This window comes from Strix aluco, chromosome 26, assembly GCF_031877795.1.
Source record: "Strix aluco isolate bStrAlu1 chromosome 26, bStrAlu1.hap1, whole genome shotgun sequence".
Lineage (NCBI taxonomy): Eukaryota > Metazoa > Chordata > Aves > Strigiformes > Strigidae > Strix > Strix aluco.
The window spans coordinates 4698448-4715274 of record NC_133956.1 but is presented as its reverse complement, the minus strand read 5'-3'; the positions used below and the strand labels follow the sequence as shown (position 1 = coordinate 4715274).

Below are 16827 nucleotides of genomic sequence, written 5' to 3'. Positions count from 1 at the left end.
TGCGATTTCCTATTTCTTTCTTAATGCGCCCGAGCCTCCTGTTTGCTTTTTTAACTGCAGTAACCACAAGAGGGAAGTTTCGGAGCAGTACGAGCCCGGCTCCACCGAGAAGGGAGAGCCGCCGCGACGCTGCCGCCCATCACCGCGGCACCGCGACCGGGGGCTTCGCCGGCACGGTCCAGGGGGTGGTGGCAGTTGTGTTCTCCATCCCCCTCTCCCTGCCCCTCACCCCCAGCCCCTTTTCTCTTCAAAATGGTGAATTTGGGGCTGGTTTGGCGTCACTGAAAGGACTCAGGCCCCCCCAGCGCCGATCGATCGCTCTGCTCGCTCCTGCTCGCTTTTTTTTCTGTTTGTTTGCAGCCGCTTGAGGGCTCTTGTGATGAATCCAGCCTGGACAGATTTCAAGAACAGCTGAAACGCAGCCCGGGGTGGGGGTGGGAGTGGGAGGGCAGCGGGGCCGGCCAGCACCAGAATGCAAAATGGTGCAGCGGGCAGAGCTGGGACGGCAGGACAGGCTTGTGCCGGGTCCCGCTCGAGGAGCGGAGAGCGATGGGGAGCGATGGCAGCGCCGCCCCAAAGCTTGGGCAGCGGCAGGGACCCGCCGGGCTTAGTGGGGCCGAGGATTTGGGGTGATGCACGGGGAGCAGGCTCGGCCCCCGCGCCTGCCTGCTGCCTGCTGCCCGCGGCTGCTGCCGGGAGCTGGGCTGCGCTCCAAGGCAGCCCCTAATTGCGCCGGCGAAGGGCTGGTCCCACTGGCCTGGCACGGTTGGGCTGTGCCGGGGCTTGGGGTCGCACCTGCAAGGGGCCGAGGGGGGGGCCCCTGCCAGCTCCACCGCCCACCCCACCATGCCAGGTGCCATCCATCCCCGAGCAGCCCCGGGGACCAGCCGCCTGGCCTTCCATCGCTGTAAAATGGCGGCTTTTTAATAAAAAAGGAAACCCTCCCAAAAACCCAAGTGCAAGGAGGAGGGTGAGCATCTCCCCGCGCCCCCAGCCCGGGGCTGTCGGCTTTGCCGGGGCGGGGAGGGGGACGATGGCAGCAAAGAGGGGGTGTGCAGCTGTGCTGGGGGGACAGAAACACGGGGGGCAGGAGGAGAAGCAGAGCCTGGGAGGAAATCTTCCCCGGCTGAGGCGGTGCCGATTGGCGAGGCGGCGGCTGCCGTGGTGCGGGGTGCCCGGGTTGGCTGGGATTTTGCAGCCGTGACTCCGGGAGAGAGCGGGACGCGCGTCTGCGCGCGTGTGCGTACGAGTGTGCGCGCAGGCGGGAGGAATAATTAGTTCCTACTATAGCACTTCTCACTCAAAGTGCTTTTTAAAAGCCTCCATTCATTAGTCTTCACAGCTCCCCCGAGGTGTCATGTCCTGGTTCTCTCTCCCCTTCGACTCCCCACCTTCCCCGGAGCAATTGGGGATCCTGAGCTGGGGAAGGGGGGGGGTGACGCTGCCAGCAGACACCGGGTCCTTGTAAAACCCGAGGACGTGGCAGCAAGGTTTTTGGAGACTGTCCCGGCATCCCCCATCCCAGCGGGGCTGATGGGGTGTCGCAGGCACGTGGGCATGGTTGGAAAGTTCCCGTCGAGGCTGAGCTGTGCCGGGTTTGGAGCGCCGGGGGAGGAGAGCGGGATGGTGGGGAAGGGCCGTGGGGCTGGTGGGTGCCACCGCTGGCTGCACCCAGGGGGAGCGGTGCCCCTCACCAGGGTGTCAGGGAGCGGCACAGCGGTGCCGGATTCCAAACTACCCAGCGTGTGCCAGGCTCCCCAGGGTCACCGGGCAGAAGGACAGAGGATGCCGGAGGGTGCCGGTGCTGCTCAGTCCCCAAACCCGAGCATTGCTGCTGGGCGAGGGAGCAGGGGGTGCCCGGGCATGTGCCCCCAGTGGGGCGTGGAGGCGGGCAGGCACTGGCGGAGGGGCCTCCTCTGCAAACCCTAACCTTATTTTCCCAGGTCCGACGCCAGTTTCCATGGAAACAGCCGGGAGCAGAAACGGGAACCAGAATCCAGAAATGCGAAGCCTTGAGCTCCCGTTTGCCTTCCTGGATTCCTGCTCCCCGTGGCCTCGGGATGCTGGCTGGGTGCTGGCCACGGGGCACCCACGCTGCTCCCACCTTGTTGGGGCGCAGGGCTGGCCCATCCAGACCCCCGCCGGGGTTGGGGTGCTCCTATATCCTTGCACGCTGCAGCACGTGTGCACGGCGTACGGTGCTTGGGGACGTGCCAGCAGCGTTGTGCGGGAGGCAGGGGGTACCGCGGGCAGGGGGTACTGCAGGCAGGGGGTACTGCAGGCAGGGGGTACCATAGGCAGGGGATATTGCAGGCAGCACCGTGCGCAGGCAACTTCAGACAACATCTGCTCACATCTGTGCATCTAGATGGTGCACAAGGGTGGGTGTGTGATGTACATATATAAGCGCTCCCGCACGGACACGTGCGCTGTGTCAGTATAAGGGGGGTGTGGGCACAGTATGGTCTGTGTGTTCAGTGTTACTGGTGTGCACTGGGACGGCCCCAGTCCCGTGGTGTTTCCCAGTCCCGTCCCTGCTCTGATGTCCCCATCCCCGGGACACAGAGGGGACAGGGAACCCCAGCAGCTCGGAGGAGGGCAGCATCAGCCACCTTTGCCCACAGGGATCGGGGTGCTGGGTGCTGCACACAAACCCTGTGGCTGTGGGGGGAGGCCTGCTCACCCCCCCCAGGACTGGCGGCCCCCCAGACTGTTCCAGGCAGCACGACTCTCCCAGCCAAAGCAGAGCCTCGCAGGCCATGTTTGTGTCCCACAAAGCCGAGCCCCGAGCCCTGCGCTGCGCCGTGCCGCGTCCATCCAGCCTGTGCCTCTGCCCGCGTGTGCTCACCTCGCACACACGTGTGCAAGCCTCGCCCCACGGTCCCTTGGGTGTGCGGTGGCACTTTGCGTTCCCACACGAGCTCGTAGGAGCTGGCATCCATGGCGGGGGAGTCGGTGGCCGGTGATGGGGATCGCTCAGCGCCGTCCCGGCACCGCTCAGCCCCATCCTCCCCGCAGCATCCCCCTGCTCCCCGCAAGGGCCATTTCACCACACTCCCAGCGGGCTGGGGCACGACTGGAGCTGCTCACGGCTACCAGATCCCGTCCCCCCATCCCTCTCTCCTGTCCCCCATCCCCACGCCACACCCCGGGGGTGACGACAGCACCGTCGCGACGCTTTCCCCCCCGCGGCACGCGGAGCCGTGGGTGCGGGCACCGCCGCCATTGTGTGTGCGCACCGTAATACATCATTTACAGACGGACAGGTATTAAGATACATTATGGATAACTCGCAGAGAGAGACGCTATTAATAATACAGACACATACAGAGGGAAGAAAGTGCACACTTGATTTCCATGTTGCTACCAGGAGTTGTGAGGCTGGCTCTGGCTGCCTCTTCCCACACGTGACTGCAACACAGTGGGTAGCTGACAGCCCAGAGAGCCTGGCTTGGGGCCAGGAAAAAGCAGAAAACACAATGTCTGTGCATATCCTCTCTCTTAAAATAACACTCCAACACCGTCTGAGACGAATTAAAATAAGATCAGGAGCGGTCTCGCGAAGAGAGGAAGACGAAGAGGGAAAGGCAGGCAGGGGAACGGCCGGGGCTGGGCGGCTTCAGACCCCTGGCAGGGAAGGAGGGGGCTTGTTTTGCAGGGTTAGAGTTTAAAATAAAAAGGCTGAAGGAGAAAGAGAAGGCGAAACAGGGAGAAGCAAATCCCCGGCGGGGAGGGGAGCGATGCCGGCGGCGGTGCTGGCTGTCCAGCACATGGCTGTCCTTTGGAGGGGAGCCGCGGCAGGGCGGGGGATGCGAGCGCAGGCTGCATGATGGAGAGCATCAGGAATTTCCTGCAGCTGAGGAACACACCAAATACCAGAATGCAAGAGCGAGCGGAGGAGAGCAGGGTGCCGGGGAGGGAATGAGGAGCGGGGCGGGGAGGGGGGGGGATGCAGAAGGCTTGAAATAACTGGTGGGGAGAGCAGCGAGGGCAGGGGGCAGCGGGGTCGGGGGGAACGTGGCGCTTTGGGGCTTTTTCCATCTCTTTCCCTTTTATTTTTTTGCTGCTTTTTTTGGAAGGAGGTGCCCCGCGGTGCTGCTTGCACCCGCAGGCCCCTCTCCCTCCTGCCCGCTCCCTGCCCGAGCAGGGGTTTGGTGTATTTTGGGGGTTTTACGTCTTTCCTCCCATCTTTCCCCGCCGGTTATCTGGCGTGGCGCCGGGGGACGCGGGGGTCGGTGACGACGGGGCGTGGGGATGGGGCTGCGTCCCGCAGACCCCTGCCTCTCCCACGGGGCCAGATCCAGGCTCGGGGAGCCAGGAGCAGCCTGGAGAACAGGCACATCCCTGTGGGATGGTGTCACGAGAGAGCGGGGGGCCCTTCGGGGGGACCCACCGTGCAGGCAGCGAGGGCAAACGCTGCCCGAGGAGCCATGGCAGCGCCTCCCACACATGCAACGAGTTTGGCAGGCGCCCTTTGGCCACGCTCCTGCTTCTCCTTGGGCCAGGCTGGGTTAAACATAACAACCCAAAATCCCCAGGCAGGCTGCGAGCCCCCGAGGCCGACGTTGCATCCAGGTGCAGCCCGACCTCTCCCTCCTCCTTGGCCACCCCTGGCTCCCCCCTGCATCCAGCTCCTGGCTGCATCCAGCCCTGGCTCCCCCGGGGATGCTGGGGGGCCGGAGGGGAGGGGAGATCAGAGGGGGCATCTTGCAGTGCCGGATCCAGGTAGCCAGAAGGTCGTACTGAAAATCTGGAAGTGGAGTTTGTTGCTCAGCAGAGCGGTGAAATCTGTCTTGCTTTAGGGCAGAGAGGAGGAGGAGGAGGAGGGAGAAAGATGCAGTGAAGGGAGCAGGAGGGAGAGGGGCTGCGTCCCCCCCATCTTGGGGTGCTGGGTGTCCCCAGGTAGGTGTTGTGTCCCAGCCGGGGCTCTGCCAAGCATCACAGCAAACCAGGTTGGGGGTGTTTGGGGGGGACGGAAGGGTGATGAAGAGGAGGCAGCAGACCCTGAGCGAGTGCTGGAGCTCGGCCAGGCAATGACGAAGGCTTTGCAGCCCCCTCCTCACTGTGTGCCTCCCGTTTTCACTGATTCCAGGCCGCAACGTCCCCACCATCCCCGGGCGAGCGGTGACCCACACCTGCCAGGGCCCCGCCGGGGATGGGGATGCTGAGAAAGGGCTGAGCTCATTAGCAGCCTCCAGCCCCCCCAGCACTGGGGGTCAGAGAGCAGCAGCCTGGGGCGGCGGGGGGGTTGCGGGGAGCACGGTTGGAGGCGCTCTGTGTGGGCTGGCAGCCCCCCCCAGCCCGCTCACCAGCCCCCACAAACTGGCCCAGCTCCTGCGATGCCTGTCTCCAAGTCTGGGGGTGCAGCATCACCGATGGGGATCTAGCAGGAGCACAGAGGCAGTGTCAGGGGGGGTCCCCAGGGGGTCCCCCAACCCAGCGCTGCAGCCTGCTGTGGTTTTTCCTCCCTCTCCCTCCCACCCGCCGCTAAAGCACCCCGTTTCCTTCATTGCAGACCATGGTGAGCTCTCGGTTTGGGTGCAGGGGGGTTGTCCCTGTGCCCCCCCGGCATGCTGGTGCCCTGTCGGTCCCGGAGCAGGGTCTCTCTCGGCCCGTTGCGTGCCAGGAATCCCTCCTGGTCCGGCTCACCGAGCCGGCAGCGGCCCTTTGATCTTCAGCCCCGCGGGGTGAGAGGGTGAGAGGGGCCCAGCTGGGGTGCAGGGAGACAGGGCAGCAGCCTGGGGGGGTGTCAGGCACCCCAGGACCCCTCCCTGGCTAATGAACCTGGGGACAAGGGGCTGCCGTGCCCAGTGTCACCCAGTCTGGGCAGGAGATGTGGAGCCTGTGCTCACCCCAAGGTTGGGGTGTTTCTCTCTGCGAAGTCATGCAGTGGTGGGGGGTGCCTTCGCCCAGGTGTGTCCCCCAGACCTGCCCCTCCCTGTCGTGCCTGCCTGGCACAGAACAGTGTCCCCCATCATTTGGGGTAGGTGCCTGGCCTAAGTACCCCGTGAGCTGCCCACAGGGGACATGGCACTTTGGCTTGCAGAATAGGGGGGGGGGCCCAAGCCCACTCCTCCTCCACCCGGAGCAGGGAACAGGGAGGGTGCTGGTATCTGTCCTCAGGATGGGGACAGGGTGACATTTCACATTGCAAAAACCCAACCAGCAGATCACGGGGTGCCCCTGTGTCCCCCTGCGCCCCACCTCCCTGCCTGTACATGCCTTTGCTCAGGGGCTGGTCGGCAGGGAGACCGCCCGGGCGTGGGGGCCGGAGGCAGGCGGTGTTGGGGGGGGGATACTGGCTGGAGCGAGTCTGAACCTGGCATCTGTCGAATGTCACCTTACCCAGACAGTCTGTGCTTCCCTGTCTCCATATCAACCGTTCTGCTCCAGCCACCTGCGGGGGGGGGGGGTGGGGGTGGCAGGGAGCGCCTTTGGGGAGGAGGAGAGCTCGCCGCTCGCTTGCCGCTCACTTGCCCGCTTGCCTCAGCCTCCCTTTCCCCTCCCTGCTCGCCCCCAGGGTCCGAGGCCCCGGGCTATAAATCCTGGCGCAGGCGCTAACTGATGCTCCTCCAGCCACCTGGGATGCGCCTGGGAGATGGGGGGTCACCCCAGCTCTGGCGGCTCACGCAACCCCAAATTGTACCATCTGGCTCTGCGGTGCCTCAGTTTCCCCTCGCCGCAGCGGAGGGGCTGGGGACCAGCAAACCCCTACCTGGGCCGGTGTCCCCGCACCCACCGGGCGCCTCCGCTCCCCGCTGAGCCCCGGCGCAGCTGTGGTGCAGAAGGGATGCCGGGGCTCGCTCCACCCCGGCCTCGGCGGCGAGGGCCTCTTCCAACAGCTCTGCACATTTCCCCGCACTGTCCCTCTTCCCTGCGACCAGATGTTCTCGCCCTCCTCCCCCCCAGCACGGTCCAGGCCAGAGCCAGCTCACCGCGGCCGCGCCGGGACGGCTGCAGCCTGCCAGCATCCCTCCTCCTGCCCCACACCTGGACGGCGGCCGGGGACAAGGGGACAGCTAATGGCGGCCTCCCATCTGGCTGTGCTCTGGCTCCCAGTGCTCCCCAGTATCAACCTGGCCCGCCCCAGTTGGGCTGCGACAACCCCAGACACGGCAGGGAGCTGAGCCCAGGCAGGGGTCCTCCATCCCGTGTGTGCATGGGGCAGCACGTCGGGGAGGGGATAGCAGCACCGGGGCTTTGTATTTGGGGGGATGCTGGAGCATTTTGGGGGGTGCTGCAGCATTGGGGGGTGTTGCTGGAGTATTTGGGGGGTGCTGGAGTATCTGGGAAAAATACTGAAGCATTAGGAGGGGTTGCTGGAGCATTTGGAGGGAGATGCTGGAGCATGGCGGGAGATGCTGGAGTATTTGGGGGATGCTGGAGCGTGGGGGGGGGTTGCTGGAGTATTTGGGGGTGCTGAACCACTGCGAGAAATGCTGGAGCATTAGGAGGGAGATGCTGGAGCATTTGGGGGGACACTGGAGCATTTGGGGTGGGGTGCTGGAGCATTTGGGGGATGCTGGAGCATTTAGGGGGATGCTGGAGCATTTGGGGTGGGGGTGCTGCAGCATGGGGGGGTGCTGGAGTATTTGGGGGATGCTGGAGCATTTAGGGGGATGCTGGAGCATTTGGGGTGGGGGTGCTGGAGCATTAAGGAGGATGTTGGAGGACTTGGGGAGATGCTGGAGCATTAGGGAGGCTGCTGGAGCATTTGGCAGATGCTGGAGCATTTGGGATGGGGGTGCTGGAGCATTGCGGGGGTTGCTGGAGAATTAAGGGGGGTGCTGGCACATTTGGGGTGGGGGTGCAGGGCCATTAGGGGTGATGCTGGGGGATTTGGGGGGGCGCACAGTGCTCCTTCCCCGTTTACATCTGCCCCAGGGCAGGCAGCAGAGCTGAATTCCGGCGGCGGAGGTGCCATGGACAGGCGGGTCGGGACGGGACGCGCGTGTGCTCGCGTGTGCTCGCGTGTGCGTGTGTGTGCGTGTGCAACACGTGTCCCGAGCCACGCGGGGCGAGCCGCTGGGCCGTGTGGGTGCTGCTCGCGGGGCCGCACGGACACAACTCGTGCTCCAGCGGGAACGTCGTCCCGGCCCCGCGCTCCCGGGGCACCTCGGGAAGGAGCGGGGAGCGCGGCAGGAGGGGACGGACGGACGGACGGACGGACGAGGACGGACACGACTGCCCGCTCCCTCCTCTCCCAACCGTGCGCAGCGGCTCCTGCGAGTGTGTAATTTCACCACAGTGCCTAAACGAGGGACAGAAGTAAATTGACCTTTTAACCCGTTTTCCTACCAGGGGGATTATAGCCTGTTTCCTGTTAAATCTCTCCAAGAACTGGCTCCATCCTGCTCACGGAGTGGGGGGGGACAACACCCACTCAAAGCGGGGGGCTTTAATTTCCCTCCCCATCCACCAGCGACTCGCCTTTCCCACCCCATCCCATCTCCCATCTCCACCACCTCTCTTCCTATTCAAGTCTTCGGGGTGCTTTCCCCCAACCCCGGGAAAAACCAACGTGGAAAATTGCTGGGAGGAAGGAACCGAAGGCGGAGAGTGATAAATATTGAAAGGGTGGGATTTCGATGTAGGCTGCAACAGCTGTGCCGGTTACAGTGTCACACTATCTCTCCACAGGTTTACTGACCCATTTCCATTCACACGGCTGCCAGTATCTTAGCAACTGCAACAGTCCCCCAAGAACAGGCATATTGCCTGCTATTAGTGACTGCTGCAACTGTGTCAAGGTTAGCTCTCTCCCTCCAAGCCCTGCCGGGTTTGTTTTTCACCCAAAGCCAGCACAGGCTGTTCGGTGACACATCCCCCCGCAGCCGTCTTGGGTATTGGGTGTTCATCCCCTCCACGAAAAATGCCAGCGGGGCTGGAGCGGGTGGTGGGGTGATGGCCGGGGTGTGGGGTTGGGTGGTGGGATGGAGGGGGATGCTGTGGGGTGGGGGTGTGGGTGCGTGGTGTGTCCCCCCCCAAAAATAGGGGTGCTGGAAGCTGCCTGGGTGTCACAGTCACCCAGAGAGGGTTGGGAGCTGCGCTGAGCCCGCCTGGGGTGACACGAGTGGGGCCAGCCTCAGCCTGAGCCCTCGGTGGCTCAGCGCTGGGGGGTCCCATGGCTGGGCACAGGCGGGGGGGACGGCGTGTGTCCCTGGGGTCCGCGGTGGCACTGGGGGGCTCGGGGGAGGAGACCCGTGTCTGTCTGTGCTGGGGATGCCGGGCACCACCATGCGCCGGCTTGGGACAGAAGTGCCACATGGGTGACATCCACTGTCACCACCTCTGGGCACAGGCTCAGCTTCAGCAAGGGACCCACTGGGGTCCCCCCGCACTGTGTTCCCCCCCTCCCCAGCCCCTCCTCAGCGCCAGCGCTCGTCCTGTCAGGGCCTTTTGGGGAAACTGAGGCAGGCGGTGCATGGGCAGGGGGCCAACAGGGCTGCATCCAGCCCCGAGGGGCGTGGAGTGTGGAGCCATGGCCACGGCAAGAGAAGGGACTTGCGCTCCCTCGGTGTCCCCCAAAACGCAGCGATATTGGGGTGACTGAACCCACAGAGCACGGAGAGCAGCCGGCGCATCCCTAAAACAACCCATGAAAGGAGGGAAACAGAGGCACAGGCACCCGCCAGGCAGGCAGAGCACCCCCTCACCCAGCTCCCAGGTGGGTGCTCCTCTTGCTGAGGCCTCGCAGCCACCCTGGGGTGCACCCACGGGTGAGGAGCAGAGAGATGGGTGCTGGGGTGGGCAGGGTGCGTCCTGGCCCCCCACCCCACCATGCTGGCCAGCCCCCCCCGCCCCCGGCAGCGCTGCAGACAGCAGGCTCCACACCAGCATGGCCGCGGGGACGGCTGAGAGGGAAGCCACAAAAATGATTTAAGGGGCTGGCGGGATTGATTTATTAAGAACAATTAAAAGCGCTAAATACGCTTAGCTCAGCCAGACGCCGAGCAAGGGAGCCTGGGGGGAAGAGACCTGTCTGCTGTATCCGGAGGGCGAGGCTGGCAGCGGGGGGGGGGGGAACCTGCGGCATTTCGTGGGGGGACGGGGTGGCACAGGGCTGGGGCAGCCAGGGAAGGAGAGGGGTGCTGGGGCTTCTTTGAACGGCGATGTAATGGGGTGCAGGGCCCTGTGGCTGGGTTTGCACCCCAAGGTGGTTTTACACCTGGGTGTGGGTTTGCACCATGCAGCTGGGTTTGCACCCAGGAGTGGGTTTGCACCCAGGGGTGAGCTTGCACCTAGTGATGGATTTGCACCCAGGGCTGAATTTGCACCCAGGGATGTGTTTGCACCCCGGGATGTGTTTGCACCCCAGGTGGAGGACGCATGGTGGGACGCTGGGGGACAGAAGGTCCCCAGGCAGTGCTGAAATTTGGGGAGCTTCTTAGGGCCGGTGCCAGCTGCAGGATGCCCCAGTATAACCAATAAGCCATACTGGGCAGGGTGGTGCTGCCGCACGGTCTGGCAGTGCTACCCTGGGAGCTCTGCAAGGCCCCAGCAGCCAGCTCAGGGCTGGTGCTCGCCGAGCGCTGGCGTCGTGCTGGCCGGGGGGGTTCGGCAACGGGAGGAGGTGAGAGCCACGGGACTCCCCACCCACAGGCACCCACGAGGCCAACTGCCTGCGTGGGTCCGAGGAGCTCATGGAGCACAAATCGGGGAGTGTTGCGACATCCTCAAACCCGCGTCCCGCTCAGGAAATCCCAAACGAAAGTCCTTGGAGGCTGGGAGAGTCCCTGGCCTTGTACAAACCTGCCCAGCCCCGGCTCCTCCCCGGGCACCGGCGGCGGCTGCGGGGGGGGGACGGGAGAGCTGCACCCACCGTGGCTCTCCTGAGGTCCCCGGTGCTGTCACTCTGCGGGGTGGCCTTCGCCCAGGGGTGGCATTTTGCTGTTCCCACCCTGCTGCTGGGATGCTGTGGGTGGGGGCAGTGGGCTGTGCCCTGTGTCCTCCCAGTCCCCGTGGCTGTCTGCAGTGGGAGCACTGGTTTTGTACCCACTCTCCAGTGCAGGATCCGGCCCCTCCCCTGGGCTCAGCGGCCTGGCTGGGCAGTGGGGCAGCAGTTGGGGACCTGGGTGATGCTTAGGGACATGGGGATGGGGAGCCATGCTGCCTTCCTCCCCTCACCCCCACCCTCCTCCACATCCCAGCGCTATCAGGGGGGTCGGGTTTTGGGGTTCGGGTTCAGATCCCCCATGCAGAGCCACTGCCACCTCCCTCAGTCACCCCACCTTGGGGCAGGATGCGCCCACGTCCCCATCACCACATGGGTCCCCTGTGAGCTACGTTGGGTGCCTCGCCCAGGAGGCATCTGCTCGCCAAAACCCACAGTACTGGGCAGGGGGGCCCTGCCCTGACCCCCCCGGAGTAGAGCTCTGGGAAGCGGTGGGAACCAGGAGGTGCTGGGAAAGGTGCTGAATGGGAACAAAAGGTCTGCGGGGTGGCTGGCAGGGGCGAGTGGAGCCGGAGGCTTTCTGCTGACCCTGCTCCGGCTGCCCCGGCCCCGGCCTCCCCCCGCCGCCCCCACCCGCTCCTGCCGACGTCAGCGCTTCCCGGCAGCGCTCCCAGGTAGAGGAGCCGGCTGGGAGGTGGAAAAGCCATTTCTGCCTTTGCCCTGGCGCTTACACCTCTGCCAGCCATGGCAAAAGCGTCCTGGGGCAGGGTGGGTGCTCGTGCCTCGTCCCCGAGTGTCACCGTGGGGCCACGGACCCTTTCCCCGTGGGGACGGGGCTGTGGCGAGGTGTGGAGTGTGGCACAGGTTGGGTGGTGGCCACGGCATGGGTGCTGCATCCCCCTCTGCATGCACCTCGCTGGGTGTGCCCGTGGGGACAGTGGCCAGGGATGGAGGTGGCCGGGGATGGAGGTGGTCGGGGATGGAGGTGGCCCTGCCCCAGTGGCCCTGGCACAGCCAGCGTTTGCCTCCATGTTTCTGCTTGGCCAAGTGCTGTCGCATCCGCAGGCAGTGGGGGCAAAGCCAGAGCCCGTGGGACAAGGAGAGAGGCTGCCCAGGGTCACCCTGCTGGCTGTGGTCACCAACTGGGACGCATTGGGGTCCCAGTAGCCACACTGGAGGAAGCTGGGTGTGGAAGCAGTGAGGTGACTTGCCCAGGGCCATGCAAGCAGGTCGGTGGCAGAGGTGGGACTGACCCAGGGTGCTCGGCAGCGGGTCCTTGGGTGCCCCTGGCCTCGGCAGCATGCCCGCCGCCGGCTGCCCAAGGGTTAACGAGAGTTTGCTGCTCCTGCAGACAATTAGTGACATCTTTGCTGACAACGCCACACTGAGCTGCTCGCTGCCTCCCCGGCAGCACCAGCCTGGCCGCCCCCGCGCCCCGCACGGCCCCCGCACCGCCGCCTGCCTTCACCGCCACGGCCCCGCCGGCCAACCCGCCACCTCGCCCCGCCACCTCGCCCCGGTGGCTTTTCGGCAGCGGCGGCACAATTGCAATCCCGAGCGGAGGAGCCAGCTCCCCTCGCTGCCCTCTGACCCGCTGTTGCTGTGGAAACTGCATCCCACGTAGGATTACGGTGCCTGAATCCGCAGGCTCCAAACTCCCCTCAAAATCCAGACGGCCACCAGGCCCCCCCCCCGCCCCAAACCCGCCAGCACCCTCCTGCCCGCAGTGCCCACGGCAGTGCTGCCCACGGGGTGCCTGCTGGTGCCTGCCGTCCCCACCGGGGTGGAGGCTGGGTGCTGGAGGAGATGGCAGCAGCACTGTTGGGGTCCCCTGGTTTGCACCCACCAGTTGGTGACACTGCCAAAGGTGCCGCGGTGTCACCGTGAGGCTGTCGGTGACCCCTGGCAACTCTGCTCCCCCGTGCCGTCACCTGAGCGTCATCTCCCCCCGTGTGCCCCCCATGTGCATCCCAGAGGGGTGAGGAGAGGTGTGAGGTGCCAGCAGGACCACGGGGAGGTGGGTCCCACCCCAAGGACCCATCCCCAACCCGCATACCCATGGGCACCCAACACCTCTGGGGCAGCAGCAGGAGCTGGGCACCCACCAGAGCCCCCCACATCCCCAGGGACAGGCAGCGTGTGGGTCCCCCAGGCCTGGGTGCCTGCGCTGGGGGAAGGGGTGGGCGCGGGGGAGAACGGAGCCTGTTTGGGGAGCTCTGTGGGCTGGGTTTGTGTCTCAGCATCTCTCCCTGCCACCCGGGGAGGTAGGAGCTGAATTAATCGCGATCAATTAGTGCTGCTTGCAGTCCCCGGCTTCCTCCCTGCACCAGCTTTGTGCCGTCGCACCCGGCGAGGGGGGCCCTGATGTCCCCAGCAGCACCCGGGCGCCGTCGGGGACCGCAGCCCCTCCAGACCCCCGCGGTGGAGATGGGGGACAAGCAGGGTGTCCCCCCAACCCGCACGGGCACCCGCGGCTGGAGCAAACATCCACACCATCAAATTTGGCAGGGGGGACGGTGCGGGGATGGGGAGGGGACGCATGAACCCCTCGAAGCCTCTTGGCCAGGGCTGGAGCGGGCTGATGGGGGGTCCCAGGCGAGTGGTCGGATCCTGCAGTATACTGCAGCAAATGCCCTGCAATCTGCATCCGAATGAATCCCACCTTCCTTCCCCCGCAACGTGCTGCCCTGGGCTACAGCTAATCTATTGTGCGCTGGGCTGCAGCCAGCACAAGCTGCAATACAGTAAATCCTTCTGCAGTATCCTGCAAGGGGACCGAGCCCAGCCGCAGCCGCTTGCTGCCTGCCAGACAAAGCCGGGGGGCCCACGCGGGGACGGGGCACAGGGGACAGGGACGCGGGAGGGTGACAGGCACCCCTGGCTTCGTGCCGGCGAAGCTGCGAGGATGTAACCCCCTGACCGGGGTGGGAAGTTCCCCATGGGGGGGATTTCAGCAGCGCCCTGCCCCGTGGATCCCCCGCCTTGCCCCCCGAATCTCTGCCGCGGGTTGGGGAGATGCTCCATCCTCTGAGTGTGGGGTTGTCCCTAAACCCTGTCCCCACCATGGTGTCCCCCCCCACCCCGGGGCCCGGTGTGACACAGGGGTTTGCGTCCCCACCCTCTCCCCAGGCGTGGTGCAACCTCCCTCGTGCCTCAGTTTCCCCACCGGCGCAGGGCCCGCCAAGCACCTCACCCCCCTCCTGCAAGCGGGCTCCAGCGCACGTGAGCCCCGCTGCCCTTTGCCAAGCAATTTTGCTTGGATACTGTTATTATCGTTATTATTACTATTATTATTATTATTATTATTGGGATGTTGGTGGGGCTCTGCGGCTCTGCCGGACCCGTCTTTGGAGAGCGAGGCATCCTTCAAAGGGAAGGCGCTCTGTCACCGCCCCACAGCAGCTGCGTTCTCCTCAATTAGAAGAGGTAATGAAGCAATTTATGGGCATCTACAAAGTGATGTGTGAGTGACAGGCTGTGTACGATCCGCGCCGGGGCTCTGCCGGCAAGTTGTGTTCTTCCAATTTTAATGGAAAGCTCCCCGACGAAGAGGGGGAGAAAAAAAATAGGCGCATCTATAGGTGCGTGCGCTCCCAGGCTCATGCGTGGCTGGATCAGTGATGCGGTGGGTGGTGACTGGGTGCAAGGAGAGCTGGGTGCCCTGATCCCCTGGCCCTGGGGAGCTCGGCCCCCCGGGACGCGCCGTGCCGCAGCCTGGCCCAGCCGCGGCTGTAACCGGAGCCGGGAGGGCAGCTGGGTGGGAGCGGAGCGGGGGGCTGCGGCGGCGCAGGACATCCAGGTCCTCTGGAGGAGTTGGCTGCAGCTCCCTCTTTCCATCTGCACCCTGGGCACTGCCTGCCCTGCTCCCTGCCTCAGTTTCCCCACACATACCCGTGCCCCCGCTGCGTAGTGCTGCCCGACCCCGGGTGCTTTCCCTGCGCTCCCCCCTCCAGCTTTTTGGGGACCACCACGGCCTCTGGAAGGGGGAGGGTGAATTGTGGTTTGGGGTCACCTGCTCTGATTGGGGCAAAACCCAGCGTCCCCCCTGGCATGAGCTGTCAGTGGCCTCCGGCTTCTGCCACTGCCGGGGGGTGGGCTGGGGGTCCGCAGTGCCAGCCTGGGTGTACTGGGGGGCTATGGGGTCCTTGCACGGTGGGAACCCGTGGGTGCTGCCTGGGGTGCGAGGGTGCGGGGGCACGGCGGTGCTTGGCGGCGTGTTGCAGCCCTGAGTGGGTGGGATCCTGCGTGTGCGCATCCATGTGCTGGCACAGCTGTGTGCGTGTACCCGTGTGCACACGTGTGTGCCCCCACCTGGCTGCACACCGGTGTCCGGGAATGTTCTGTACCTGTGGGTGCACCTGCACCCGTGTAGGTGTGCGTGTACCTGTACCCGTGCTGGTCTGCGTGGGTGCACCCACGTGTGCACAATCCTCCCCCCGTGGGTGCACCCACGTGTGCACAATCCTCCCCATGGGTGCACCCACGTGTGCACAATCCTCAGCCCCGTGCATGTACCTGTGCACACTCCTGCGTGTGCACAATCGCCTTGCACACGTGCAGCCCCGTGCACACACCCGCCTGCGCCCGTGTCTGTTGGTGGGTCCATCCCCTCCGTGCCCACCTGTGTGTGGGGTGCCAGGCTGCCGGTGTGCAGGGGAGCGGGCAGGGGGAACGATGCCACAAAGTGGGGGGCTGCCCCGCACCCCTGCCCCGGCATGCCAGCGCTGGCATCGTCCCCAGTGGCTCCCACACCCCAGCTCGGCCCCAGCCGGCCCTACACCGCGCCGCATCTCCCAGGAAACAGGATCCGCAGCCAGGAGTTTCCGCTCAACTCATGTGTGCCTCCCACAAAAAAAAAAAAAAAAAAGAAAAAGAAAAAAGAAAAAAAAAAAAAACACCACCAACCCACCCTGACACCAGCCCGGCCGTTAATCCTGCCCGGCCCATTCTGCTTTTCTTGTCTAGCCAGTTTCTAAAATTGGCCAAGGGAGGCAACTGGCTGCTCTCCCCCCACTTCGGACCCCCCCCTTTCCGCCCCGATCCCCACCTGGCCGCCCCGGCGCGGTGTCGGCACCGAAGGGGTGCAGCGGCGATGCCGTGAGCACCTGGACCCCGCCATTCCCTGCGGTGGGGCTGCGAGTGAGGGGGGCGGTGGTGCCTGGCGTGGTGGGGGAGTTGGGGTTTGTGGGGGTGCTGGGTGGCCCAGGACCCCGACGGGCACACGGTCAGCATCCCCGCATCCCGGCGGGCGCCCCTTTGCCGCCCTGGGCAGCCCCCCAGCTCCAGCGCCGGGGGAGCACGGCTGTGCCGAGCGAGCCTTCGGCATGGGCACGCGTCCATCTGGCGCCTTCCAAATGTTACTGGCCTCGCAGGATCCCGGCCCCGCTCGGCGTTAACCCGCAGCGCAACCGCGGCCTCGCAGCCAGCTGGGGATGGGGGAGGGAACCGAGCGTGGCCTCTGTGCCCCCAACGGGGGGCCCTCAGCAGGGTGTCGGGGGGCTGCGGAGCCACCCTGGGCTGTGGGAAGGGGACGGGCCCCCTCTCTCCACACCAGGGTGGCCACGGGTGTTACATGACCCGGCGTGGCCGGCACTGGGCAGGGACACACCGGAGTTGTGACTCATGCTGTGGCTATAACAGGGAGCCCGGAGAGGGGGGGCTGCGGCCGTCTGCGCAGCCTCAGGCCTGCCGGGGGGTTAGGGGGGGGCCCCCAGGGCATGCTCACCACGCTGGGGCGAAGCACCCCACGATACCACCGGGAACAGCCATCGCACGGCGGCGTGCGGGCAAAACTAGCCGGCACCCCGAGGAGCCCTTGGCACCCCGAGCTGGCACCCCGAGGGATGGGTGCTGGGGGGTCTATGTGTGTCTCCCCCCCAGCAGGAAGGGGGCAGAGGAGGGGGCCAGGCCGGCTGCTCGCCTCCCGCGCGCCG

At 65.4% G+C, this 16827-nt stretch overlaps 1 protein-coding gene across 4 annotated transcripts in view; it reads left to right on the top strand.

Annotated features, from left to right (window-relative positions):
• Nucleotides 1–16827, top strand: part of AHDC1 (AT-hook DNA binding motif containing 1) — a 51111-nt gene that overhangs the window by 22203 nt on the left and 12081 nt on the right. Inside the window, exon 1 of one of the 4 annotated variants that reach the window (XM_074850739.1) lies at nt 8705–8750. The exons of the other annotated variants lie outside the window; for them this stretch is intronic. The gene's annotated coding sequence lies outside the window, so the exon portion shown is untranslated. Of the gene's footprint in view, nt 1–8704; nt 8751–16827 lie in introns of those variants that run through there. 4 annotated transcript variants of the gene reach the window in all.